Consider the following 27,580-nt stretch of genomic DNA (forward strand, 5'->3'; position numbering starts at 1 on the left):
AACAAAGGATTTAACGTAATCAAACGTGAAATTCATACCTGACTCCTTACCTTCTTCAAGCTCCCAATCTTGAGAGTTGCGTTTAATTCTCTCCAATAAATTCCATTTGAAATCAATATCTCTCTTCATAAAAGAACCGGTACAAGAAGTGTCAAGCATGGTGCGATCATCATGAGAAAGCTAAGCATAGAAGTTCTGAATGATAATTTCTCTCGAGAGCTCATGATTCGGGCATGAATATAGCATTGATTTAAGCCTCCCCCAAGATTGAGCGATGCTTTATATGTCACGAGGCCAAAAATTATAAATATAATTCCGATCACGATGTACTAAATGCATAGGATAAAACTTTTGATGATATTCCAATTTCAACCGATTGTAGTCCCATGATCGAGTGTCATCACATAGCCTATACCATGTCAATGCCTTATCCTTCAAAGATAAAGGAAAGACCTTCTTCTTGACCTCATCCTCGGGCAAACCTGCAAACTTAAATAAACCACAAACTTCATCTACATAGATTAGATGCAAGTCTGGATGTGATGTTCCATCTCCTCTAAAAGGATTAGCCAGCAGTTTCTCAAGCATACCCGAAGGAAATTCAAAGAAAAAAATTTCAGTAGGTGCAGCAGGTTGAGGAGCAACTATTTGTGCTTCCTTCGTGGTGAAGATACCCTGAACAAGCCCCTCAAAGGATTAGTATCCATAGTGACAAGTGACAATAAATTTCAGCACACTATATGAATGTTTCCTTACCAAGTTCCACTTACCAAAGGCGCTTCACTCCCCGGCAACAGCGCCAGAAAAGAGTCTTGATGACCCACAAGTATAGGGGATCAATCGTAGTCCTTTCGATAAGTAAGAGTGTCGAACCCAACGAGGAGCAGAAGGATGTGACAAGTGGTTTTCAGCAAGGAAATATCTGCAAGCACTGAAATTGTCGGTAACAAGTGATTGTGTGGTGAGATGATTCGTAGCGAGCAACAAGTAACAAAAGTAGCAACGGTGCAGAAAAGTGGCCCAATCCCTTTTGTAGCAAGGGACAAGCCTGGACAAAGTCTTATATGAGGGAAAATGCTCCCGGGGACACACGGGAATTTCTGTCATGCTAGTTTCATCATGTTCATATGATTCGCGTTCGTTACTTTGATAGTTTGATATGTGGGTGGACCGGTGCTTGGGTACTGCCCTTACTTGGACAAGCATCCCACTTATGATTAACCCCTCTCTCAAGCATCCGCAACTACGAAAGAAGAATTAAGACAAAGTCTAACCATAGCATTAAACTAGTGGATCCAAATCAGCCCCTTAAGAAGTTATGCATAAACTAGGGTTCAAGCTTCTGTCACTCTAGCAACCCATCATCTACTTACTACTTCCCAATGCCTTCCTCTAGGCCCAAATAATGGTGAAGTGTTATGTAGTCGACGTTCACATAACACCACTAGAAGAAAAACAACATACAACACATCAAAATATCGAACGAATACCAAATTCACATGACTACTATTAGCATGACTTATCCCATGTCCTTAGGAACCAAAGTAACTACTCACAAAGAATAATCATATTCATGACCAGAGAGGTAATGAGTAGCATCAAGGATCTGAACATAAACTCTTCCACCAAATAATCCAACTAGCATCAACTACAAAGAGTAATCAACACTACTAGCAACCTTACAAGAACCAATCGGAGTCGCGAGACGGAGATTGGTTACAAGTGATGAACTAGGGTTTGGCGATGAGATGGTGCTAATGAAGATGTTGATGGTGACGAGTCCGGGAGGGAAGTTTCCCCCTCCGGGAGGGAAGTTTCCCCGGCAGGATCGTCCTGCCGGAGATCTAGATTGGTTCTGCTCAAGTTCCGCCTCGTGGGGGCGACGAATCCACGAAAAAGCTCCTCCGTGATTTTTTTCTGGACGAAACCCTTCATATAGCAAAAGAGGGGGGCAAGTGGGCCAGCAGGTTGCCCACAAGCCCTCATGGCCCGGCCTGGGGAGGTGGCCGCGCCGTGCAGGCTTGTGGCCAACCCCTGGCGCCCCTGTGTCACTTCTTCGGCCGAGTATTTTTTATAAATACGGAAAAAATCCTCGTTGATTTTATACGGTGTTTGGAGTTGCGCAAAATACGTATCTCAACTTTGCTCCACTTTCAGGCCAGAATTCCTATTGCCGGCATTCTCCCTCTTCATGTAAACCTTGCAAAATAAGAGAGAAAAGACATAAGAATTGTACCGTGAAGTGAAATAACAGCCAAAGAAGTGATAAATATCAGCATGGAAACATGATGGAAAATGGACGTATCATCTATCACGAGCTTGTTGTGGGAGGCGATGTTGGTGAACTTATCTGGATGATCGAGGTCAGACTTAGAGAATGCCTTGGCCTTCTTGTAGGAGACAGTATCGGCCATGGCATAAAGGTCGTGCACCTCTCGCACCTCCATGTTATTGTGATGCGCCTAAAAGAGAGGAACAAAGTATTATTAAAGGGGTCAAGCTAGCATGAAGAATGAATTGCATAAATCATGAAGCACACCACATACCCAGTTCCGCCTGAACTGATATAAGTTGGCGCTGCCTTGATGATGTGTGATGTCAGCTATGCTAATGCACAAAAGTCCTTCCAATGGCGCCAGAAACAGGTGTGTCGACGGCACCATGAATCCTTCAGCTGCGGCTACGCCTTAAGGGACTTCCTAGGAAAGTATGCTAAGGATTTCCCCCGTGGCCTTGGAGCCTTGCGTTGGTGTTCCCTTGAAGCGGAAAGGGTGATGTAGCACAGTGACGGTAAGTACTTCCCTCTGTTTTGAGAACCAAGGTATCAATTCAGTGGAGGAGTATCTCAAGATCCTGCACAAACTCAAAAGCTTGCTCCCAACACTATGAAGGGGTTGTTAATCCCTTATAGATTGTTTGCCAAGTGACAACTGAAAGCAACAAAGTAACAAAGCAAAGTAAAAGCGGAGGTGTAAACGATGGATGTGAATAGACCCGGGGGCCTTAGTGTTTACTAGTGGCTTCTCTCATGAAAGCAAGTAGACGGTGGGTGAACAAATTACTGTCGAGCAATTGATAGAACCGCGCAAAGTCGTGACGATATCTATGCAATGATTATATCTATAGGCATCACGTCCAAAACACGTAGACCAATACTTTCTGCATCTACTACTATTACTCCACACGTCGACCGCTATCCAGCATGCATCTAGTGTATTAAGTCCATAGGAACAGAGTAACGCCTTAAGCAAGACGACATGATGTAGAGGGATAATCTCAAACCAATGATAAAAACCCCATCTTTTTACCCTTGATGGCAACTAATTGATTTGTGCCTTGCTGCCCCTACCGTCACTGGGAAAGGTCACCACATGGTAGAACCCAAAACCAAGCACTTCTCCCATTGCAAGAATCATAGATCTAGTTGGCCAAACAAAACCCAAGACTCGGAGAGATATACAAGGATATCAAATCATGCATAAAATAAATCAGCAAAGACTCAAATATATATCATAGATAATCTGATCACAAATCCACAATTCATCGGATCTCGACAAACACACCGCCAAAGAAGATTACATCCGATAGATCTCCATGAAGATCATGGAGAACTTTGTACTGAAGATCCAAGAGAGAGAAGAAGTCATCTAGCTACTAACTACGGACCCGTAGGTCTGAAGTGAACTACTCACGAGTCATTGGAGGGGCGATGATGATGATGAAGAAGCCCTCCAACTCCAAAGTCCCCTCCGGCAGGGCGCCGGGAAGGGTATCCACATGATATCTCGCGGAAACGGAAGCTTGCGGCGGCGGAAAAGTATTTTTGAGGCTTCTGTGATTTTTTGCGAAATATTTGGGAATATATAGGCCAAGGATCTAGGTCAGGGGGCATCAAGGGAGGCCACAAGCTTGCCCACCGCCGCCTCCCCCTGGTGGCGGAGTGGGGGCTTGTGGGCTCCCTGGAGCCCACCTGGCTTGGCCCAAAGGCCCGCTGATCTTCTTCCGTTCGGGAAAAAATCATTCCGGGGTTTTTCTTCCGTTTGGACTCCGTTCCAAAATCAGATCTGAAAAGAGTCAAAAACACGGAAAAACAGGAACTGACACTTGGCACTGAATTAATAAGTTAGTCCCAAAAAAGATATAAAAGGTACATAAAACAACCAAAGAAGACAAGATAACAGCGTGAAACCATGAAAAATTATAGATACGTTTGAGACGTATCAATGTGGCACACCAATCATTTGGGCATGCCGATCCTTCGCATTGTCGTGGACGGATCGCCATTGGCCTGTGCGCCACTCATCCACCAACGCCTCCCAACGATAGATTTTATCCGCACACCATCTCGGGGGCACCTATAAGTTAGTAAAGATAAATTTGAGCGCTATGCCTACAAATAAAATCAAGTAAACTAAGTAAAAGGCCTTAAGAATAGGTAATTATCTTCTTGTACTGCTCCTTCTTCAGAAACTTTTCGCGGCACGACGACTTGTCCATCTTAATACTACGTGATGTGTCGGGGATATACCCCGCGGTGTAACCCGTCTTGAAGTATGACCCGGCTGAGACTTGGCGACTCACTGGCGATTCATTAGTGACCAGGCGGGCGGCTCATACATGGTCCGGCAGGCGACTCAGACAAGCGACAATGGCCCAAGGCCCGGCGTGCACCCCGACATAAGGTGTCTCATAGAGAGGCCACGAGAGCCAGCTCACAGAGAAGGCCCAAGAAGAGGAAAGACTCCCCCGAGAAGGAAACAAGACCCGGATTAGGATTCAAGAGAGACTAGTCCTAGTCCTACCCCGAGTAGGAGTCTACATGTAAAACCTACCCCTTCTACCTATATAAGGAGAGGTAAGGCACCCAAGAGGGACAAGTTCAAGTCATTAGAGATAGACAGATTAGACATCCTCGAGATTAGAGGTAGCGATTCCTCACTCTTGTAATCGAGATCATCATCTTCATCAATGAAACACAAGCATGTCGTAGTCTTTTACCTCCATCAGAGGGGCCGAACCTAGGTATCCTCACGTCTCTCGATTCCGACCAACCCCTCTCAAGCCGCCACATAGTTATGATGGCACAACACCTAAGTCCTTGCATGAGGACATATTCCGTGACAAAACCACGACATTTGGCGCCCACCGTCGGGCTTGATCGTACAGTGGTATTGTGTTTTTGGAGTAATCCATACCAGGGATTGAGAGGCTCGCGATTCGCCAGATGAAAAAGAGTCGGCTTGGAAAGATCCACATCAACTCCGAGTTCATCAGTCAAGCTTCATCGACACCATGCATATGTGTGCCGGGCTCCGGAAAAAAAATTCTATACCGCACACCAGCATCAGGTCCCGAGACTTGAATCATGCCTAAGACCCAACCAAGCATAGGTGTTTAGTCGGAAGTGCAATCTGGACAGCTGCAAACAAATAAACGTAAAGAAGGAAGGAATCCAGATAGTATATAAGACGGATTTGATCTGTTTTCGGATACGGTGATTTGCTGGCAAAAGCCTAGAGGTCTTTATTGTCTCAGACCAAAACGACCGAGCGTAAAATTTTCTAGGGTGTGTTTGGTTACATTGCCAATCAAGCTTGGCCCAACTAGCCTCACTCTAGTAAGCCGGTTTGAGGGGATGCATGCAAAAAGACCCCACATGCACATAATTTGGTTGCCTGCATGTACCTTAGTTGTATGAGACAACCTTTTTTGACCTGGCGTTTGGTTGCCCGTATTGCTTTAGGCGCACATATGACATGGTGTTTGGTTGCAACATGCATAAGTTGTTGTCACTACTTCTAACTAGTGTTGAGCTTACCACACACAATCTGAACATGTAGTGCCAGCTAGTTAAACAAATGACAGTTTATCCTAACTACTATCAAATGACAGAACAAATAGGTGATAGTTCATCGGTGTTGCTGTTACCGGATCTTCCTCTTCCTCTTCCTCTTCTTCTTCTTCTTCTTCTTCTTCTTCTTCTGCTGGTGTTGCTTCTTCTTCTTCCTCTTCTTTAAATCGTGCACTGACCTGTGTTAAGCAACATTGCCTCAGCCCACTCCAACCTTTTGTTCTTCCAAGCGTCATTGTCAAATGCCTCCACACCATGTACGGAGCTAACAACAAGGTCAGGCTCGACCTCTTCCTCCTCAGGAACGTGTTCATCAAAACCCCACTGGAGGATCCAGTTATGCAGAATGCAACAAGAAATAACAAGCTTAACTTGAGTGGGGTATGGGTGGAATAGCTTCTGATCCAAGATCTTAAACCTATTCTTCAGATCTCAAAATGCCCTCTCAACAGTTACTCTAAGGCTGGAGTGTATGAGATTAAACAACTCATGTGCAGTCCTAGGATAATTCCTACGACTAAACTCGTTGAGATGGTACCTGGTTTTCCTGAAGGGTGGAAGAGCATCTGACCGACATGCATAGCCAGCATCTCCAAGGTAGAACTTGTCGTCGGGAATTTTGATCCCATTAGGTCGATTCATATTGTCACTGAGAATGTTAGCATCATGCGCTGACCCCTCCCAGCCAGCCAACACATATGTGAACTTCAGATCAAAGTCAACAGCAGCTAGCACATTCTCGCTTGTGTAGTGCTTCCTCCCCCTGTATGCTGCAGACTGTGACCTAGGAACTCTGACAGTGACATGAGTACCATCTATTGCCCCAATGCAATCCTGAAAATGGCATCACAAGCCTATGTTAGTTCTCAACTTGAACAATACAAGCATATCAAGCCATGAAAAGTGTATATTGTCAATGCTCACCTTGAAGTATGGATACCATCTTGGGCTTCCTCGAATCTTGGTGGAGTCCGGCCAGATGGTCTCCTGATCATCTCTCCTCTAAGCTCCCCAACAGCAAAAAGCACCTCCTTGAAGTACCTAGAGATGGTCTCCATTGATCTCCTGAACATGTTGTGAATGACCATGAACCTCTGGTTATGGCCAACAACATGTAGGAACATTGCCACTTACTCTTTCACACAGGTGTTGATGTTATCTTGTAGCAGCCCCCTGGTCCTAAAGGTCTTGACAAGCCTGGCAAATGGTGCTCTTTTCATTCGAAGCATCCACAGAGCCTCGACGTCGTTGCAGTTGTAGATGTAGTTTAGATTTTGGATCCTCTCATGATCCCAGATAAACATTGGACCATAGAGGATCAAAGGTCTCTCAACACGACAAACACCTCTCTCCTGTATGAACATGACCAATGCCTGAATCACACATATCAGTGTTGCTGCCTGAAATATCAGACTCATCCATGCGTACATAACCTAGTTGACATCGACGGTTCGTTCAATGGGAAATCGATCCTACACCTTGTCAAACGGCCTAACCACCGACCTAACAAAGAGGGGAGGGGTTCTGCTTACCGGTATCCAAAACGAGGACGATGTAGGGGGGGCCATGGCCAACAACAACGGGAGCATCAGATCCGCTGCAAACGTCGTCGCCTCTTCCACCACCGCCGCCTCTAGCGCAGATCTGAAATTGCAGTCGCCGCTGGTGGTGAGGCAGTAGGAAGAAAGTGGATATGGGTGAGCGAGTAGAAAGGGGGGTGAGGCTAATTTGACGCCGGGACGGCGTGCCGGATTTCCCATCTCCCGCCATCCCCCTCACCCTCGCGTCGCACCCGTCCGTACGACCTCACGCCGCACTCAGCCTGGCTCGCGAGAAACTGCCGATCCACGCGTTTCCAGTGAGCCAGGCTGTGGGATGCTTTGAGGGACGTGCCCATATGGGACCGTGTCTGCCAGCAAGCACCAGAAAGAACCACCGAAAGGATGCTCAAGTGGACGCATAGGTTCCACAAACAGCCTTTCTTTGTTTGAAATCTATCAAATCAAAACACCGGGCGTCAGTGGCAAAGATAATTAGGCGCCATGTTATCAGCTAACCTGCACAGAAATCAATGTCAGAGACAAGATGTCATACAACCATGACACCACCACTTTATGTAAGAGCAAGTACGATAGAGCTGAATCAGCTCGCTATAAGGAATAAAGTAGTATATTTTTGCTTAGTTGAAGGAGAGAGAAGGTAAGCGGGCTCTTAGTTAAGAGCCAGCTATAGCACGTGCTCCTAGGCACTTTGTAAGAATGAAAGATGAACCATATAATAAAGGAAAACACTTCCTATCTATAGACTGATAGGAGACCAACGTCAGACCAATGGACTGGCCTTCATTCAGTTGGGATTGAACAATCACAGATTGTGCATGCACGTTAAAAAAAGAGAAAAGAACACCCCCTCGTCCAGAAACAAATATATGCCCATAACATCGCCCTAATCACTCTCCCGATATTCCCGTTGATTCTAATCTCTTCCATCTCGCACACAGTGCCTAGATCCCCTTCTCCCATGGCCTCGCATGCGCCTGCCTCCTCCTCTCCTCGAGCAGCACGGCCAGTTCCTTCCCTTCCTCCGTGCAAGAGCATCACTCCTCCATACGTGGCGCCATGCCCATCTCCAACCGGGTGTCCGCAGTCCGCTGGTGTTGTTGCCTAACCATGCTGCGGGAGGATCACTAGATGGCCGGAGGAAGTGAAACCGGTTCGACGAGGTTGCACGTCGGTGACCTTCCATTCCTCCGATCTCCATATCTCATGGCGACTATGCATGTCTTCCAAGCAAGGCCACCAATCCCGCTACCCTAGGTACTAATTTGTCTTATTTCTTGTCAATTTCGCAGTTCAAAACTGTAAAATGCAAAACAATTGATACTCTTGGAAGTAGATTTATCACTCTCTTACCTCCTCCATGACTCATGACGCTTGAGGCTGTAGAGTATATACATCCCAAGGACGACATAGTGAAGAAGATCGAGGGGCTTGGGCAGGGGCACTGCAGCTTCTACCCGTCAGCGCAATGGATCACGCCTTCCATGGATCAGCGCCATGGATGCAATTTATATGAACTAGTGTAACTATGATGAAATATTTTTCTTTTTAATGGAAGTGAAATAATATTCTTTTTGGAAGCAATTCTATCTAGTTGGTGGAAACAAGATTATGATGCTTCCTAAACATGTGAAATTAATATTTTTCATTTTTGACAAAAGAAGGTTCCAAGCAGTCGTCTAGTCGATGGAAGCAAGATCATGATGCTTCTAAAACATGTGGAATACTTTTCCTTTTTGACGACACAAGTTTCGAAGCAATTGTCTAGTCGATGGAAGCAAGATGATGATGCTTCCGAAGCATGTGGAATATTTTTATTTTTTGAGAGAAGAAGGCTCGAATCAGTCGTCCAGTCAATGGAAGCAAGATTGTGATGCTTCCAAAACAAGTGGAATATTTTACTTTTTGACATAAGAAGGTTCGAAGCAGTCATCTAGTCGAAGGAAGCAAGATCGTGATGCTTACAAAATATGTGGAATATTTTTCCTTTTTATTGGAAGAAGTTTCAAAGCAATTCTCTAGTCGATGCAAGCAAAGATCGCGATGCTTCTGAAAGATGTGGAACATATTTCTTCTTTTTTTACACAAGAAGGTTTGAAGTAGTTGTCGATGGAAGCCAGATCATGATGGTTTTGAAACATGTGAAATATTTTTCTGTTTTGACAAAAGATGGTTTGAAGCAATTCTCAAGCATATAGAAGCAAGAGCATGATTCTTCTGAAACATGCGAAATATTTTTATTTTGGATGGAAGGATATTTGAAGCAATTCTCTATTTGTTTAGTCGATGGGACAAGATCTTGATGCTTCTGAGACATAATATGCCGACATGACAAAAAAAACAAAAATATTGGAGCAGACATTGACAACATAAGCAAATTTTCTAACTAATGTAAACACAACTAATTACAAACAAAATTACAAGCGCATGCATCTGATGCAAATTTGGTGTTGCCATGTTGGTTAAAAGTTTTGCTTCCTGAAAAGCAAGTTTCCTAAAACTGCAAGTTGCATCCTAAATGCAAGGACCAAGAATGCATATCCTCAAATAATTCCGTGTAATTAACGACCCACTTAACGGCGTGATTTGTGCAGACAATTAATGCTGGATTTTGTACGTAGAAAGTAACTGTCCAAGCTTGTTTCCAGGGGTCAGAGCACACATCAGATTAAATCAATCGAAGGGCTCATGACAGGTCTGCTGGAAGGTAATCTGATGCCTAACGGTGCCCTATAATAAATAATTAATACACTTTTTAAACCAACTATTATATATGTTATCTACAAGATGAGGTATAGGTAAAATGACATGATCTTACAGCCCGCAGCCGTGTCTTGCTCTAAAGGGGAAGAAGAGAACAACCCAGTGCCCACGGAGAGAGGCAATGCTCAGTAGATTCATGGTCCAAATATCCAATCCAAACTGCGGTTGCTATGAATATTATACGCCGAAATCAGCACGTGAGTCAATTTACTGCGAGAACAGTTTTATGCCATGGATATGGGCCAAGCGCCCCTAGGCTCAGCTGGTGTCCATGCAGGTCGCCGATGTACTTCGCTCCGCCGCTGGGTGCTCCGTCTCTCCATTGAGTCGGCCTGCTGCTACCCCTCGTTATGAGTTCTTGCGCCGCTTGCATCGCCGCGCACAAGCCGCTCCGCACACCCCGCCTACTCCACCTCGCGTGATGGCCCGCACCTAGTCTTACCGCTGCCCGCCATGGCCTCGCCCGTTCGACGAGCCGCCGGCCACGCCTCACCCCCTAGCCTGCTGCCATGAGCCGCCGCATACGCCACTCGCCACACCTCGCGCCCCGAGCCAGGTCTCCGTTGCGACCTCACTGTGACTCGCCACTACTCCCCATCGCCGAGCCGCCTGGGCTGCTCTGCCGCGCCCTCGGCTTCGTCGCACACAAGCCGTTGCGCCTCGCCTCCATCCGCACCCACGGGCCGCCTTCTCTGCTCTGACGCGCGCAATCAATAATGACGTTTCTGTAGAAGCCAAGAGACGAACGAGTCAACGGACTCTAAACCGTCAGCCTGTACACAGATTTTGCATAAGAGTTTACTCTAACTTGCAAAAAAGGCAGCACCGTCCATTCATGGATCATCAGTATTCCCTAAAAAAAAGTCAGGTGTTATCCTTCCTATCAATTTTTTCAGTCTACATTATTTATCCAAGAACAATTATTTTGCACTGCAATATGTTATGCACAATGTTTTTTCAGTATAAAGAAGACGTTATATTTTGCACATGAAGATCGGCGAGCATCAACGGCACCGCAGCCGACTCGCACATCCGCATTGGTTTACAATGCCACGTGTGATTCACGTGACCGTGTCGGCCTCCAACGCCGCGGCCTACCCCCGCATCCGCATCGACTCGCCGAGGTCGCGTCCGCTCGCTCGAGCCGCCCAACGGACGTGCATGAGCCGCCACCCCAGCGACCTGGTCCATATCAAATATGTTAGAAGATTTTCTGATGTTCATCCGTAAAAATTATCAAATGCTATCCGCTTTATTTATTCTATCAATGTAATTTTATTTTGAAAACAATTACTTTGTCCAACAATATTTTTATGCAGGGCAATTATTCATTATCAAAGTGGTACGATACCGCGGAGATGGAGGCACGCTAACATCAGTCTGGACCGGCGTTCGTCCGTGTCTCACTACGCCGGCTTACAATGACGTGGGGAACTCTCATGTCCGCGCGACCAAGACTGCTTACAATGACGCGGCCAACTCTCACGTCCGCGTAACCTAGACGACTTACAATGATGTGGCCAACTCTTAGGTCCGCGCGACCAAGACGGCTTACAATGATGCGGCCAACTCTCACGTCGGCACGACCAAGATGGCTTACAATGCAGCGATCGATTCTCGCGTCCGTGCCAAATCGCCGACAACTCTCGCATTCAACTCAACACGGCGGTGCAGTGCTCGCTTATACAAGCCGTCCAACAAACACGCGCAAGATGCCGCCCTCCGGTGCGAACGACATCAACATATTGGTGTTGTGCTCGGTTATACGAGCCGCCCAACAGACACGCGCAAGACGCCGCCCTCGCGGTCCGACGACATCAACATATCGGTGCAGTGCTCGCTTATACAAGCATCCCAACAGATGTGCGCAAGCCGCCGTCCCCATGGTCCGTTTTCCATCAACATATCGGTGTAGTGATCGCCTATACGAGCTGCCCAACGGACGCATGCAAACAGCCCCCGCGGCCAGTTTCCAACGACGTTGGAGCAAAGAAAAAGAATGAAATGCCATTCATGTCTTATACAACATCATCAAAACACGCACCAGTCCCTACTCGCGCCTGGTTGCTCAATCAATAACGCATTGGTCAATACTATCTAGTTCAACATATCAAAAGAAACAGGAGAGTTTGTCCTAAAGGAAACATCCTTGGTGAAGCTACAATTTGAGCCGTCCATCATAGAGTCGGCAATTCAAAGCAAGCGGCATAGAAAAAGGAAAAATGGCCATGGAGGAGCCAAGAGAGCCGGACTACATGAGAATAAAGCATGGGCCAAGAGATATATGCACTCAATTTTTTCATGATATTTGCCAAAGACATGTGATGAGCATCACAAAGGTCATCAATTCACTACGTCGTCTCGAGTCTGGATAAAATCCATCATTCAAACCATCAACATTATGCCGACTTATGTCACAATCAAGTATGAAGACTCTCAAGCTGCCTCCTTGAGTCGACTTAAGACTCGGGGACTACACAGACATGGCTCGGCACATTCAACTGGGCTGAACAATTCAAGATTCCCGGGTTACTACAGGAAATTTAAGCCGGTCCCGGGGGTTGTTGCCTCATTAGCTGGAGATTTAAAGTCGCCCAAGAGGACGAGCCGACATGATGCGATCGTTCAAATATGGGTGCCCTGCCTCGTTGGCGGGTTATTTTAAAAGCCGCCCAACAGGATGAACCGCTGTGAGGAGCTCATTCAAACATGGATGCTTTTAGTATCAAAGAGGATGAGCCGCCACGCTACGATCGTTCAAACATGGATGCTGATAAGACAAAGAGGACAATTTGCCATGATGCATGGTTCAAACATAGGCACCAGTTGTGGTCAGGAGTATCAAGCCGGCTTATCTGGGGCTACTAGTCCTTAGATTGTTTAGCAGTAATAGCATTGTCTTCTGCAATCCTATGCTCGGCTTTTTCCTAATCATAGGCCACTTGGGGGCTGCTAACTCATTGAGTTCAGCTTTCTCACCCTCTTGGCTTGCGAAAAATTACCGCTTTACAATGGTTATATTGGACTGTATGCCTTTGTGACTCCCCTTATTGGCCCCATGCACTCTTGGCGAGTCAATCCATTGCGGACCCTAACCTTGTCAAAGTTAAAACATTGAGGTGCCATGTGAGAGCCGGCATATGGAAAATAGACAAACCATGGGTTCATGAAACCTGCTTAATTGAAGCCTAACTTGAGCCTGATCCGCGAGTCTAAATTATAAAGGTTATTGCACAAACCTATCTCCGAGTATGACTAGAGCCTTTCAAACCCGTCTACCTTTCGTGACTCACGAAGTCGGCCTATTAAAAGTGACTGCATGTCGTATTATGGTGTTACCATTTCTCAGAAAACCGGCACTATTCTATCATATGCATGCATCATCGTGCATTGCATCATGCATCATACATACATATCATGTCGGTCTTCAAACCAGGTCAAAGCATAAACTTCTGCATGAGCAAATAAAATTTTGATAGCCAATATGGCTGGATTTTCTTCATGGTTTATCATAACCATTGTTAAATGATTGGGGTTTTTAAGCCAGCTAGGAAGAGTTGACTATTTTTGAAGAGTTGTCCTATCACATATAATGTCGGGTCATCTAATTCACTGACTCTTTGATGTTTTTTCAACTTGTGCTGTGTAGTAAACTACAACTCTTATGGATTTCTCAAACATATATTTGTCAGGTTACATTGCAACCACGGTCAAGGATTTCTTTTATCACAAAGGCATCGTCAGTTCACAGAGTGGATATGATTTTATTCTACAATGGAAGGAATAGTCCCAAGTCGCTGCACGCATATGACCCGACACTTGGGGGCTACATTAGTCAAATCAAGATTACATTAAAGTATGAAAGTTCCATGTCCCTGCAAGCATGCACCATGACACTTTAATAATGCAAACTACTTTGTCAAATCATCACATCATCAACAGACCCGGCTATCTCAACGAGATAAGTCGGCCCTTGGGGGCTACAGGTCGCTCTTTATTCAAGTATGGATTCAAGGAAGAACCAACTCATCATTTTTATAATGACCCGACACTTGGGGGCTACAACATTCAGTTACTCAAACAGATTATGAGGTCCAAATTGAAGACCTGGGCCATCACTCACTAATGAGCCGGCCCTTGAGGGCTACAACAGTTGGAGCTTTATAAATATAAGATGATTACAAGTCCGAGGCTGCTGTAGGCAAGACAATCCGATACTTGGGGGCTATAGCATTCAGTTGCTCAAACTGATTACGAGGTCCAAATTGAAGACCCTGCCCATCACACACTGATGAGCCGACCCTTGGGGCTACACCAGCTGGAGCTTTATAAATATAAGATGATTACAAGTCCCAGGGTACTACATGCAAGACAACCAAACACTTGGGGGCTACATGGTCAAAGATATTATTGCAAATCACCAAGTCATCACGAATTGATAAACTTGGATCTTGGGGGCTATAGGTAATATGGATATATCAAAAAAATTCAAGAGCACTTTCAAGATGTCAATTCTGAGCGAGACTAGTCTCATCGTCATAGAGGTGAAGCATTGAGAGACTGGCTCAACATATTTTTATCTAGTTGAAGCATTGAAAGACCGGCTCAACACCACATGGATTTATTTATCACTAATAATTTGATCAAATCAATTGGAGTTCATTTGTCTAACCGGGCATTGCCAACAATCATGACCCGACATTATCAATCATAACCCGTCAACTTCGACGATTGCAACCTGACAAGTTCTAAACATCCTCAAGCCAGAAGTATTCAAAGCTAGCTGAGCACAACAAGGATATTTTATGTATAATATTTTCATCAAGCCAAAGCATTGGAGGCCGAGTCAATGGCATATGTATTTGATTACAAAGGACACGTACCTGCAAGATGATTTTGAAGACGGCTCAAAGAAACCAGGATTTTCGAGGAGCTACTTCATTGAAATAAGGTGTCCAAGGAGCAAGCCGGTCCCTTAAACATATTTATTATTCTTATCTCAGGAGTTTACGATGAATAAATTCAAGCTAACCCGGTGGCTAGTGTCGGGGATATACCCATGCGGTGTAACCCAGCTTGAAGTATGACCAGGATAGGACTTGGCGACTCACTGGCGATTCATTAGTGACCTGGCGGGCGGCTCATACATGACCTCGTAAGCGACTCAGACAAGCGACAAAGGCCCAAGGCCCGGCGTGCACCCCGGCGTAAGGCGGATCATAGAGAGGCCAGGAGGGCCGGCTCACACAGAAGGCCCAAGAAGAGGAAAGACTCCCCCAAGAAGGAAACAAGTCCCAGATTAGGATCCAAGAGAGACTAGTCCTAGTCGTAATCCTAGTAGGACTCTACATGTAAAACCTACCCCTTCCACCTACATAAGGAGGGGTAAGGCACCCCAAGAGTGACAAGTTCAAGTCATTAGAGATAGACAGATTAGACACCCTCGAGATTAGAGGTAGCGATTCCGCACCCTTGTAATCGAGATCATCATCTTCATCAATGAAACACAAGCAGGGCGTAGCCTTTTACCTCCATCGGAGGGGCCGAACCTGGGTAAACTCGTGTCTCTCGATTCCGACCAACCCCTCTCAAGCCATCACATAGCTGCCATGGCTCGACACCTAAGTCCTTGTATGAGGATGCTGCCTCTTGAGCTTGCGTTGGTTTTTTCCTTGAAGATGAAAGGGTAATGCATCACAGGAGCAGTAAGTATTTCCCTTAGTTTGAGAACCAAGGTATCAATCGAGTAGGAGAATCGCGCTAAGTCTAGAGTACCTGCGCAAACACAAAAGAGCTTGCACCCAACGCTATAAAGGGGTTGTCAATCCCTTCAAGATTGATTGCAAAGTGAAATCTGAAGGCGGAAAGTGCAACGAAGTAAAAGTGTAAGGCTGAAAATATGATGTGAAGTAGACCCGGGGGCCATAGTGTTCACTAGAGGCTTATCTCAAAATAGAAAATATTACGGTGGGTGAACAAATTACTGTCGAGCAATTGATAGAACCGCGCAAAGTCATGACGATATCTAAGGCAATGATCATACATATATGCATCATGTCTGAGACAAGTAGACCGATACTTTCTACATCTACTGCTATTACTCCACACATCGACCACTATCCAGCATGCATCTAGTGTATTGAGTTCATGACGAACAGAGTAACGCCTTAAGCAAGATGACATGATGTAGAGGGATAAACTCAAACCAATGATAAAAACCCCATCTTTTTACCCTTGATGGCAACAACACGATGCATGCCTCGCTACCCCTTTTGTCACTGGATGAGGTCACCGCACGGTATGAACCCAAAACCAAGCACTTCTCCTATTGCAAGAATCATAGATCAAGTTGGCCAAAGAAAACCCACAACTCGAAGAGAATTACAAGGATATGAAATCATGCATGTAAGAGATCAGAAGAAACTCAAATAAGATTCATAGATAATCTGATCATAAATCCACAATTCATCAGATCTCGACAAACACACCGGAGAAGAAGATTACATCGGATAGATTTCCATGAAGATCATAGGAACTTTGTATTGAAGATCCAAGAGAGAGAAGAAGCCATCTAGCTACTAGCCATGGACCCGAAGGTCTATGGTGAACTACTCACGCATCATCAGAGAGGTCATGGTGTTGATGAAGAAACCCTCCGTATCCGAATCCCCTTCCGACAGGGCACCAGAACGTGCCCCAGATCGGATCTTGCGAAGACAGAAGCTTCCGGCGGCGGAAAAGTATTTTCATGGATCTCTCGCGCAGTTTTGGATTTTTATGAATTTATAGGCGGAAGAGGTAGGGAGACGAGCCACAGGGGGCCCACAAGCCTGCTAGGCGCGGGCCCCCCGGCCGCACCTAGGGAGTTTGTGGGGTCCCTTGGTGGCCCCTTCCTTGCTTCTCAAGTCTCGTGCGTATCTTCTGTTCCGAAAAAAAATCTTTTTGGAAGTTTTATTTCGTTTGGACACCGTTTAAAATCCTCCTCTGAAAAGGGTCAAAAACATAGAAAAAATAGGAACTGTCACTTGGCACTGAGTTAATAAGTTAGTCCCAAAAAAGTTATAAAAGGCATACAAAACATCCAAAGTTTGACAAGATAATAGCATGGAACCATAAAAAATTATAGATACGTTAGAGGCGTATCACAGGACATATGCCGTGACAAAACCACGACACGATGCGTAGTAGTCTCAAACAGCCTGGACCCGAGCCTCGTGGCGTAAGTTCTGTAATAGGCGCTTGCACTCGGTTTTGATAACCTTGGTTGCGGCCTCCTCATATCCCTCCTCACATGTGTAGAAGATCAGCAATAAAATGAGACAACACTGATTATTTCAATAACTAGCTATATTGTTAATTTTAGATTATGTAAAAAGAGAAATTACCCAAAAGTTGTTGATCACCATCTCGACCCTCGTGCGGCGCAAGACACCATCGATCAACTCCTCCGGCGGGGCCTGGACATCCTTGTAGTGCTCCCAGCTAAATCCTAGTTGAGGAACGTGACCCTCACCGGGCAACGTGACAAACCCCGGGATTTTCTTTTCGGAAAAGCACACCGAGGACGGTGTTCGACTTGTGGACTCCAAGGGGGTGATGGCAACCCTTGTAGTATGACAAGGTCAATGCATTAGATATTTGAAGAAACGTAAAAGCAAAAGGTACAAAAAGAGTAAATCCACTTACTTATCCCCAGCAAGCCTAATCAACAGCCTCTACTCACGGATCGCCGACATGGCCGGGAGACGTGTACCGCAACGTTGGTACACAGTGCCCCCAACCACCTCGCCCTCACTATCAGTACACTCATCCCCGCTGTCGGCATCAAAACCGGAAGATCTCGGGTAGGGGGTCCCAAACTATGGACCTCAAATAGATGGGTTGCAGGACAAAGGGGAGATAATGTTTACCCCTTGGTTTGGTCCCTCTTGAGGAGGTAAAACCCTACGTCCTACTTGATTATATTCATGTGGATGATGATTACAGAGTCTACCTCGAGATCATGTATACTCAACCCTAGGTGGAATCCTCCTTCTACATGGACGAGGACCCCCGATTTATATAGTCACCGAGAGAGCCTCGGGTTACATGCAACTGACCTAGACTACTTTTACTTGGTTGCCATGCCTGTCTTCGAGGTTCTCCTTCTTGAATACGAGACGATCGCATAGCCATCCTATGATAGGCACAACCCATCAGGCCTACCTCTTCGAAGTAAGCCAACTACCCGAGGACCCCTTAATTCCGGACTCCCTCAGCAGCACCCAAATTAGCCTTCAATGTCGATATGTGTGTTCTTCAAATGATTAGGCCCAAAGAGTTCGTCTTGCAAGACGAGTTCCTTCGTCTCCTCCGAACAAGAAATTATGGTCTTGGTCTTCGGCTGGCTCACAACTACTGAAGCATCACGGGGCCCACTGCTTTTAATTCTGCACAAAGACTGAGAATATTTCTCGATTATCACGCGCTTTTGTAGAGGATGACACCTCACGCAATCCTTAATGGAACCGCTCCTTATAACAAGCGGGGGGTAGCGCCCTTTATAAACAGATCTAAATCCGTCTCGAGGCCCCATCGCATCTTCGCCTTGCCAAGAAACCCTAGAGCTCCTAATACTGCTGGGATCTTGGGTGGCTCCTCTTTCCGCCACCTCGATCCTCTTCTGGATGATTGGGCTAGTTGCTTTGTCTCCATCATCCGCCTGCGTGAGCTCGAGACGCAGCGATATCTCCCCCAATCAGATCTTGCACCCATTCGTGTCGGGGTGAGCTTCATTAATGGGAAGGCCTTTGCAGGAAGCTTCCCTTCCCCACACGGGGGAGAACGGGTTTGCCATGTTCCCTTCCTGCTGCAAGGGGTGGGATTCCCCATTCTTCCCTTCTTGAGGGGTTTATTGGAATTTTATGGTCTACAGCTCCACAACCTCACTCCTAGTTCCATCCTCCATATCTCATGCTTCATGGCTTTATGCGAGATGTTCTTGGGTTGCGAACCCCACTTTGATCTCTAGAGAAGGTATTTCTGCGTCCTTCCTTGAACCACAGTGTCGGGACCCCGATCCTAGGCCATAGGAATCTAGCGAGTAACACATCGCATCTCTTTGCGGTCTCACGCACGGTTATCCCCACGCCTGCAGCCTTACCTTAGCCGGGACAGTTTGCGCCTTTTGACTCGCGTATGCAATTGTGTTGCTAGCAATCCAATGACAAAGAACCCGAATCGACATGTCTAGTCATAAACCAAAGTGGTAGTTTCGCACAGGGGCATGCATACATGAACGAGCAAAGCAGGTGTCGGTCACCAGCGAATGTAGACGAGTCGTAGCAAGCTCCAAGAAATCCATTACATCGCGTGACATTTCCGCAACGGGGACAAACACAGCAGCTAAGAAGGACACATGCCGGTCAACCAATGTGTTCGGAGCAGTAGTTAACTACCATGGCTTGTTGGATCACAAAGGGGCATTTCCCTGTAAGGAATGCTACTCTACCGCTAGGTAATCGAACCCCATACATATCAAGTACAATACACGCACGCATGGCATACCGATATGTATAGATACATTGATGGCATCACAACATAACCATAAACATACAAACTTTATTTAGAAGGCTCGGAAGAGCCACACACATAATATTACAAGGTAGGGGTCTCACGACCCATCATCACAAGTCATACACACAATTCTGACAAACCAGCGGAAGAGTAAAGTTGTCTGAGTACAGACAGAAGGAAAGACAAAGGCACATGGCCTAAATATCTACAGACCCATCCTAGGGCCAGATCGTAGCTGGGATACCAGCTACTCGTCGTCGTCGATGTCTAGGTAGAACCCACCATTAGGGTCATTAACAACCTCTGCAAAAATTTATTAAGCAAACGTGAGTACAAAAGTACTCAGCAAGACTTTAGGATAAACTATCTAACCATGCAATGTACCAATAAGGAATTATGGGGTTTCATGCGGAAAGCCAGCATTTGACTCATGGCTAGACAACTTGCATTTTTAAATAGTTTTGACAACTTTGATTTATCGCACACGAGTCCACTAACACCACAACAATACTCCATCATGGAATCAATCCGTCTCCATACGGAAATGCCGTGCACGACACTCACGCTTATCTTGACAATTTTATGAGTAGCCATTATAGTTATCTATGAACAACATATGTCTCCAAGTAGTCCATATCCGCAGACGCGGCTATTTGAATAGATCATAACCCTGCAGGGGTGTACTTCTTCACACACGCTCTCGCCACTTATCGCCATGTGCACGTCATGCACCTCGGCAATCTTCAAGCGGAAGCCCAGCGAGGGAGTCGGCCACGACCGTTAACCACTGTAATACTTAGTCCAGGCCTATCGCCTATCTGAGGGTAACCCGCACGGAAGTCCGGCCGAGGTTTCGGCCACGGCCCCAAACAATGGGCGCAGGGTAACCAAGCCCACCATCCGGGTGCCACTTGGTACACCGTGCCACTGCCTACCGCATCATATCCCACCTCTCAGGTCAGCGCTACGCACGGCCTCCAGCAGGACTATAAACACTAGAAACTACTTGCAACTCCTGGACCGAGTACTAGGCGGTTAATAAGTCGAGCGGGGTCATATTTTAGGGCCCAGCATGTGGTAGTATCTCATCTTGGATTACATACACGGAACTCAGTTCCTAAAGACGGTTCCAATGAGACAACCCGCCATATACTCCTACATAGCCTTTCACCGGTACCTTTACCAAATCAGGTTCAACACACAACCTTTACTTACTAAACACATTCTCACAATTCTGTTCATCACCCAGATGACAGACCATACACAACTGTAAGCATAGCATGCATAGCAGGATAATGCATATCATGGCTCAAGCATCTACCAGGTATGCTAGGTTGCAAGGTTCAGCTATTTACTGTGTCAAAGACAGGTCATGCTAAGGAAGTGGGTTCAACTAACGTGGCAAAAGCATTTGAAGCATTTGATCCTAATGCAATAAGTAAGTGCAGGAGCGAAAACATGGGATTTATCGGGATGATCAAAATGGTTGCTTGCCTTGTTGCTCAGCAGAGGGACAATATCCGTCAGTCGGATATTCGGTGGAATCCGGAGGAGCGGGGCCTACCGGTAAGAACAATAACAATCAAGAACAATCATATGCAACAAGATGATGCATGAGCATGGCATAAAAATGAAAGGTGGTAGGCTAATGTGACTACCATTTCTTAAGTTGAAGTTGATTTGAATCAAGATTCAAATATCACTTCAAACAAGGTATTTTCAAATACCCTTTTAATTGATTCGACCTGATGCTCAGGTAATCTTGTTTTAGCATGCATGAAGATGGTATTTTGAGGTGCTGATTGTTCCTGATCATTGTTTGGTCATAATTTTGAAGTGGAATTCAAATGGATTTCAAATTCCAAATCTATATTAATTAATATGGTTATCCTAATCATCATTTAATCTGTTTGGTGATGTTAGCATTTTCAAACATGTTTGAAAATACAAAATCAGATTCCTTGGATTTTTCTGATACTTTTTCATATATAAATTATTTTCATTGGAGTTACAAATTATTTTCTATGATTTTTAGAAGTTTTGGGCATTTTCTGGAATACTTTTAAATCAGAAAAACTCTTTATTGCGTCGTAACCACGTGAGCATGGCGTCAGCAGGTCAACTGACCTGGTCAGGTCAAACCTGACAGGTGGGGGCCACTGGTCAGCGTCTCAAGAGTTAATCCCGTGCTGACCAGCCCCTAAGTGGGTTTGACCCACTGCTAGGGCCCACTGTTAGTGGCTAATTAGCGTTAAACAATCGGGATTAGGCCGGCCACGTCGTCCCCCGCCGGAGACTAACCGGCGGCGACTAGATCCGCGGCGGATCTTCGCCGGAGACGCATCAAATCGCGTTGTGGTGCTCGGGATCGAGTGGCGAGAGCACTGGGATGATCCCCAGGCTCGGCCTCATCCACTACGGGCATCAGGAGGGGCTGAGGGTGGCCGGAGCATGCCGGCGACGAGCCGAGGTGGCTGCCGGAGCTCGGGTTCATGGGTCTCGGGGCTAGAGTGCCGAGGAGAGAGGGGAAACAGAGGGGAAATGCTCGCAAGCTCACTGTGGAGGCAAAGCTGGGCTCAGACTGCTCGGGGAGGGGTTATAGCCGGCGATCCACCGTCGATTTGCCGGCAGCCGAAGGTTGAAGACGACGGCACTGGGGGCGTTGCAGGGCTCGAGGAGGACGGTTTCGTCGACGTGTGTGTCGAGCTCGACGTTGCAGAGAGGATGGAACAATCGAGAAGGCTTCCCTGTGGCCAGAGAGCTCGGGCTCCTCGAGCTCAAGCTTCTGTCAATGGCGGCAGGAGGAGAGGGAAGAAACCGAGAGGAGGGGGAGGAATGGAGAGCGGGGATGGATAGGTATGCGCTCGGGGTAGTCATCCCCGTTGCCGCGCTGTCCTGGGGGGCACCGGAGGTCGCCACGGCGAAGCAGGAGGTGGAGGGGCCGCCGTGGTCGATCTCTCCTCTGCCAGCAGACACAGGAAGAAGACGACCCTGCCCTTGGTGGGCTGGGCCTCACAGGTGAGCGTAGCTTACATTTTTCTTTCATTTTTTGCTATTTCTGTTTTCTAATTTACTTGCTGATTTTATTTGCTATTTATTTTGGCTTCAAAAAGCAATTCAAAAATTAGTTTGAAAAGCCCTGAGTGATAGTTGGAATATTCCCAACTACTCCTCAGGTTTGCAACATTTTTGAAACTTGAAAATATTTGAATTCAAATTTAAGTTTGAATTCAGGAGCTTTCTGAATTAAAAATAAACGCCAAGGTGTTTTTGAAAATAGTTTTCTCCCCTGATAATTTGTTTTCAATATTTATCAGAAATATTGAACTTTTAAGAAGGCCATTTTGGGTTCCTTGATTTTGACAAGATTTGAATTTTCCTTGAATTAGAAGTGGCTAGGGTTTTTGGCTTTGAGTTTCACCACTTCTTTGAGTTTGTTTCAATTTCTTGAATGCAATGGAAGAAAACATGAGCACAAATACTAAACCCTAGTTAGGGATCCAGGGATGTGACAACTCACCCCCACTCAAAAGAATCTCGTCCCGAGATTTAGAAGTCGTCGGGAATAGCGCGAGATACTCAAGTCGGAGACGATCCTCTCTTTACCATGTTGCCTCCTTTTCAGAATGATTTGACAATTGAACTTTAAGAAACTTGAGATTTTGATGTCGAGTTGTACGCTCAGCTTGATCAAGAATATGCACAGGGTATTCTCGGTATGAAAGGTTATCTTGGAGATCAAGCGTTTCGTGGTCCACTTCACGGATAGGATCCGAAAAGCAACGCTTGAGTTGCGAGACGTGGAAGACATCATGAACCTTGGAAAGATGCGGAGGAAGTTCCAACTGGTAGGCAACTTCTCCTTGTTTGGAAAGAATGCAAAAAGGACCAATGTAACAAGGAGCCAACTTGCCCTGGATACCGAATCGATGGGTACCCTAGAAAGGTGTAACCCGGAGGTAAGCCGTCTCTTCAATTTCAAAGGTCACAGCCTTATGATGACGATCATATTGGCTCTTTTGACGAGAGTGAGCTGTTTTCAACTTTTCATGAATAATGCGAACGTGCTCTTCTGCATCCTGGATCATATCCGGGCCAAAGAGTTGCCTCTCTCTGGTTTCTGACCACTTAAGAGCTGTTCGACATCTTCGTCCATAGAGAACTTCAAAAGGAGCTTTGTCCAAGCTTGATTGATAACTATTGTTATAAGCAAATTCAGCGAATGGAAGGCACTTCTCCCAATTCATACCGAATGATATAACACAAGCTCGGAGCATATCTTCTAGGACTTGATTCACTCTTTCTACTTGACCACTTGATTGAGGATGGAAAGCAGTGCTAAAAGATAAGTGAGTCCCCATAGCATTCTGAAAACTTTCCCAGAAGCGAGAAGTAAAGATACTTCCATGGTCTGAGTTAATCTCCAGGGGAACACCATGAAGAGACACTATTCGAGAGATATATAACTCTGCTAGCTAGCTAGCTGTTATACTCTCATGAACTGGAAGAAAATGAGCTACTTTGGAAAGACGGTCAATGACCACAAAGATAGCATTATTTCCTTTCTTGGTCTTGGGAAATCCGGTGATGAAATCCATACTGACTTTATCCCATTTCCATTCAGGAATAGCTAAAGGTTGAAGGGTGCTAGCAGGCATTTGATGTTCTGCCTTAACTCGACGACAAACGTTGCAGTTTAGCAACGAACTCAACAATTTCTCTCTTCATCCTAGTCCACCAAAACCTCTGGCGTAGGTCATGGTACATCTTAGTACTACCAGGATGAATGGTGAGAGGAGAATCATGAGCCCCCTTAAGGATTAATTGCCTTAGATGTGGATTCTTAGGAACCACTAGACGATTCTGGAAGAACACAACACCTTGATCATTCATGGAGAATTCATTAGCGTTTTCGCTAATAATATTCTCCTTGATCCGTGATATACCCTTATCACGCTTCTGCCATCTATAATTTGATCCTTAAGAGTAGGATTCGCCACCAGGGTAGAAAGGAATCCTTGAGGAACAAAATGGAGATTTAACTTCCGAAATTCCTCAAAGAGATGTGGTTGACCTCGTTGTAGCATCCAATTGTTACAATAAGACTTACGACTTAGTGCATCAGCCATAACATTGGCCTTCCCCGGGGTGTAAGTTATCCCTAAGTCATAATCCCTGATCAACTCAACCCACCGTCTTTGCCTGAGATTCAAATCCGGCTGGGTGAAGATATATTTCAGACTTTGGTGATCGGTGAAAATTTCGCAACGATGACCATGCAGGTAATGTCGCCAGGTTTTAAGTCCATGGACTACAGCTGCAAGCTCAAGATCATGTGTGGGATAATTATCCTGATGTGGACGCAACTGTCGAGATGCGAATGCAATCACATGACGATCTTGCATGAGAATGCCACCTAATCCTTGTCGCGAGGCGTAGCAATAGCAACACAGGTGCGAAAGTCACGCGTCTTTTCAGTTCCTGAAAACTATGCTCACACTGTGGTGTCCACTCGAACTTTTTATCTTTCTTGAGGAGTTTAGTTAGAGGCTTCCTAACCTTGGAGAAATTCTTGACAAAGCGGCGACAATAGATCGCTAGACCAAGAAAACTCCTAACTTGCTTAACCGATTCAGGTTGAGTCCAATCAAGGACAGCTTGAACTCTCTCGGGATTGACAGCAATACCCTTACCAGAGATTACATGACCTAGATAGGTCAGTTATGGTAACCAAAATTCACATTTTGAAAACTTGGCATAAAGGCGATGCTCTCGAAGTTTGATCAATACAAGCCTTAGATGCTCGACATGTTCTTGTTCGTTCTTCGAGTAGATGAGAACATCGTCGAGGTATACTACGACGAATTTATCCAAATACTCCATGAAGATTGAATTCATCAAGCGAGAGAAAGTGGCTGGTGCATTGGTTAAACTGAAGGACATGACGGTGTACTCGTATTGGCCATAACGAGTGACAAAAGCCGTTTTTGGAATGTCCGCGTTCTAGATCTTGATTTGATGGTATCCTAACCTCAAATCCATTTTTGGGAAGACTGAGGATCCAGCAAGCTGATCATACACGTCATTGATCCTGGGGAGCGGATACTTGTTCTTTATGGTGACCAGATTAACTGGTCGGTAATCTACAACCATCCGATCCGTTCCGTCTTTTTTCTTGACAAAGAGGACGGGACAAGCCCAAGGAGAAGAGCTAGGATGAATGAAACCTTTATTCAAGGCCTCATCTAGTTGCTTCTTAAGTTCGGCTAGCTCCAAGGGTGCCATCTTATATGGTCTTCTTGCTATTGGAACAGTTCCCAGAACAAGATCTATCACAAACTCTACATCTCTGTTAGGTGGAATTCCTGGCAGTTCCTCTGGAAAAACATCCAGGAAGTCACGGACTACCGGAATGTCTTCAAGTTCCGGAAGAGGGTTGGCATTGAGGGAAGAGAGTTGGCATTTGGCAACTCGAGTAGAGACATTGACTATCTCACCCGAGGGATGGGTAAGATGAACATTCCTGGAATGAGTATCAATCTTGGCATAGTGAGGTGACATCCAGTCCATACCCAAGATGATATTGATATCTGAAGATTTCAAGGCTATCAATGATGCTATAAAAACTAACCTGTCTACTAGAATCTCATTGTCATAGGTTATCCTGGAGGTTTGCCACTTACTACCAGGAGTTTGGACAACCAATGGAATTGGCATATCACAGAAGGACATGTTATGCAACTGTGCATAACTTTCTGAAATGAAAGAATGAGAAGACCCAGTGTCAAAAAGAACAGACGCTGGGTGATGATTAACAAGGAGCTTACCCAGTATGACGTCGGGATCCTGTGCAGCTTCTTCTACTGAAACATAGTTCACACGACCACGTGCAGGAGTTGGCTTCACATAGTAAGCTTTGCCCGACTTGCCTTGCCCAACGGACTTTCCGGGTTGCTTGGCACCCACATTCTGAGTACACTCATGGGAATAGTGCCCTGGTTCTCCACACTTGTAACAGATAAGCTGATTGGCACGTGGTGCAGCATTGCTAGCTGGACCACAATAGGTTTTTGCTGGAGGGTTGGTCTGATTCGTCTGAGGCGCCACATAGGATGGCCTCGGAGTGTATCTTGGCGGCAGAGAACTATTTGGAACCCACAGCCTGCGTTTTGGAAACGCGGAACCAGATGACGAGCCAAAGTCACGGGGGTGCTTCTTTGTGGCTTCATAGTCGGTATGACCAGTCTCGGCACTGATCGCCTTGTTGACCAGGGCTTGGAAGCTTGTACATTCATGGAGGCGCAAATCACGACGAAACTCAGGGCTCAGACCCTTACGGAATCTTGCTTGTTTCTTGGCATCAGTAGACACCTCCTCTGTTGCATAGCGGGCGAGGTTACTGAACTCGCGGCTATAGGCATCCACGGTCAACTTTCTCTGGGTGAATGCACATAACTCCTCTCTCTTTCTGTCCATCAGGCCCTCTGGAATATGGTGCAGACAGAAGGCTGCACTAAAGTCTGCCCATGTAGCTGCTGGTTCAGCAGGACGCATAGCTTCAAAGTTCTCCTACCATAGATTGGCGGGTCCTTCCAGAAAGTACGCCACAAAGGTCACCTTGCCGGCCTCAGAAACATTCGCAGAGCGAATCTTACGTGAGATACTGCACAGCCAATCATCAGAGTCGAGGGGATCGATGGAGTGATGGAACTTTGGAGGATTTACGTTCACAAAGTCATTGAGGGACACGGCATCATTCCTAGGCCGACGAGTCGTATTTTGCTCAATATGCTCTAACAGTCGGTTGGTCTCCCTTTTGTTTCTCTCTGCCTCAAGCATAACTTCCGCCAGA

At 45.9% G+C, this 27,580-nt stretch overlaps 1 pseudogene; it reads right to left on the reverse strand.

Moving 5' to 3' along the window:
- Positions 1–6,013: 6,013 nt before the first annotated feature.
- LOC123398392 lies at positions 6,014–7,281 on the reverse strand (annotated as a pseudogene).
- Between the last annotated feature and the right edge of the window lie 20,299 nt (positions 7,282–27,580).

Source organism: Hordeum vulgare, chromosome 1H, assembly GCF_904849725.1.
Source record: "Hordeum vulgare subsp. vulgare chromosome 1H, MorexV3_pseudomolecules_assembly, whole genome shotgun sequence".
In the NCBI taxonomy this organism is placed as follows: Eukaryota; Viridiplantae; Streptophyta; class Magnoliopsida; order Poales; family Poaceae; genus Hordeum; species Hordeum vulgare.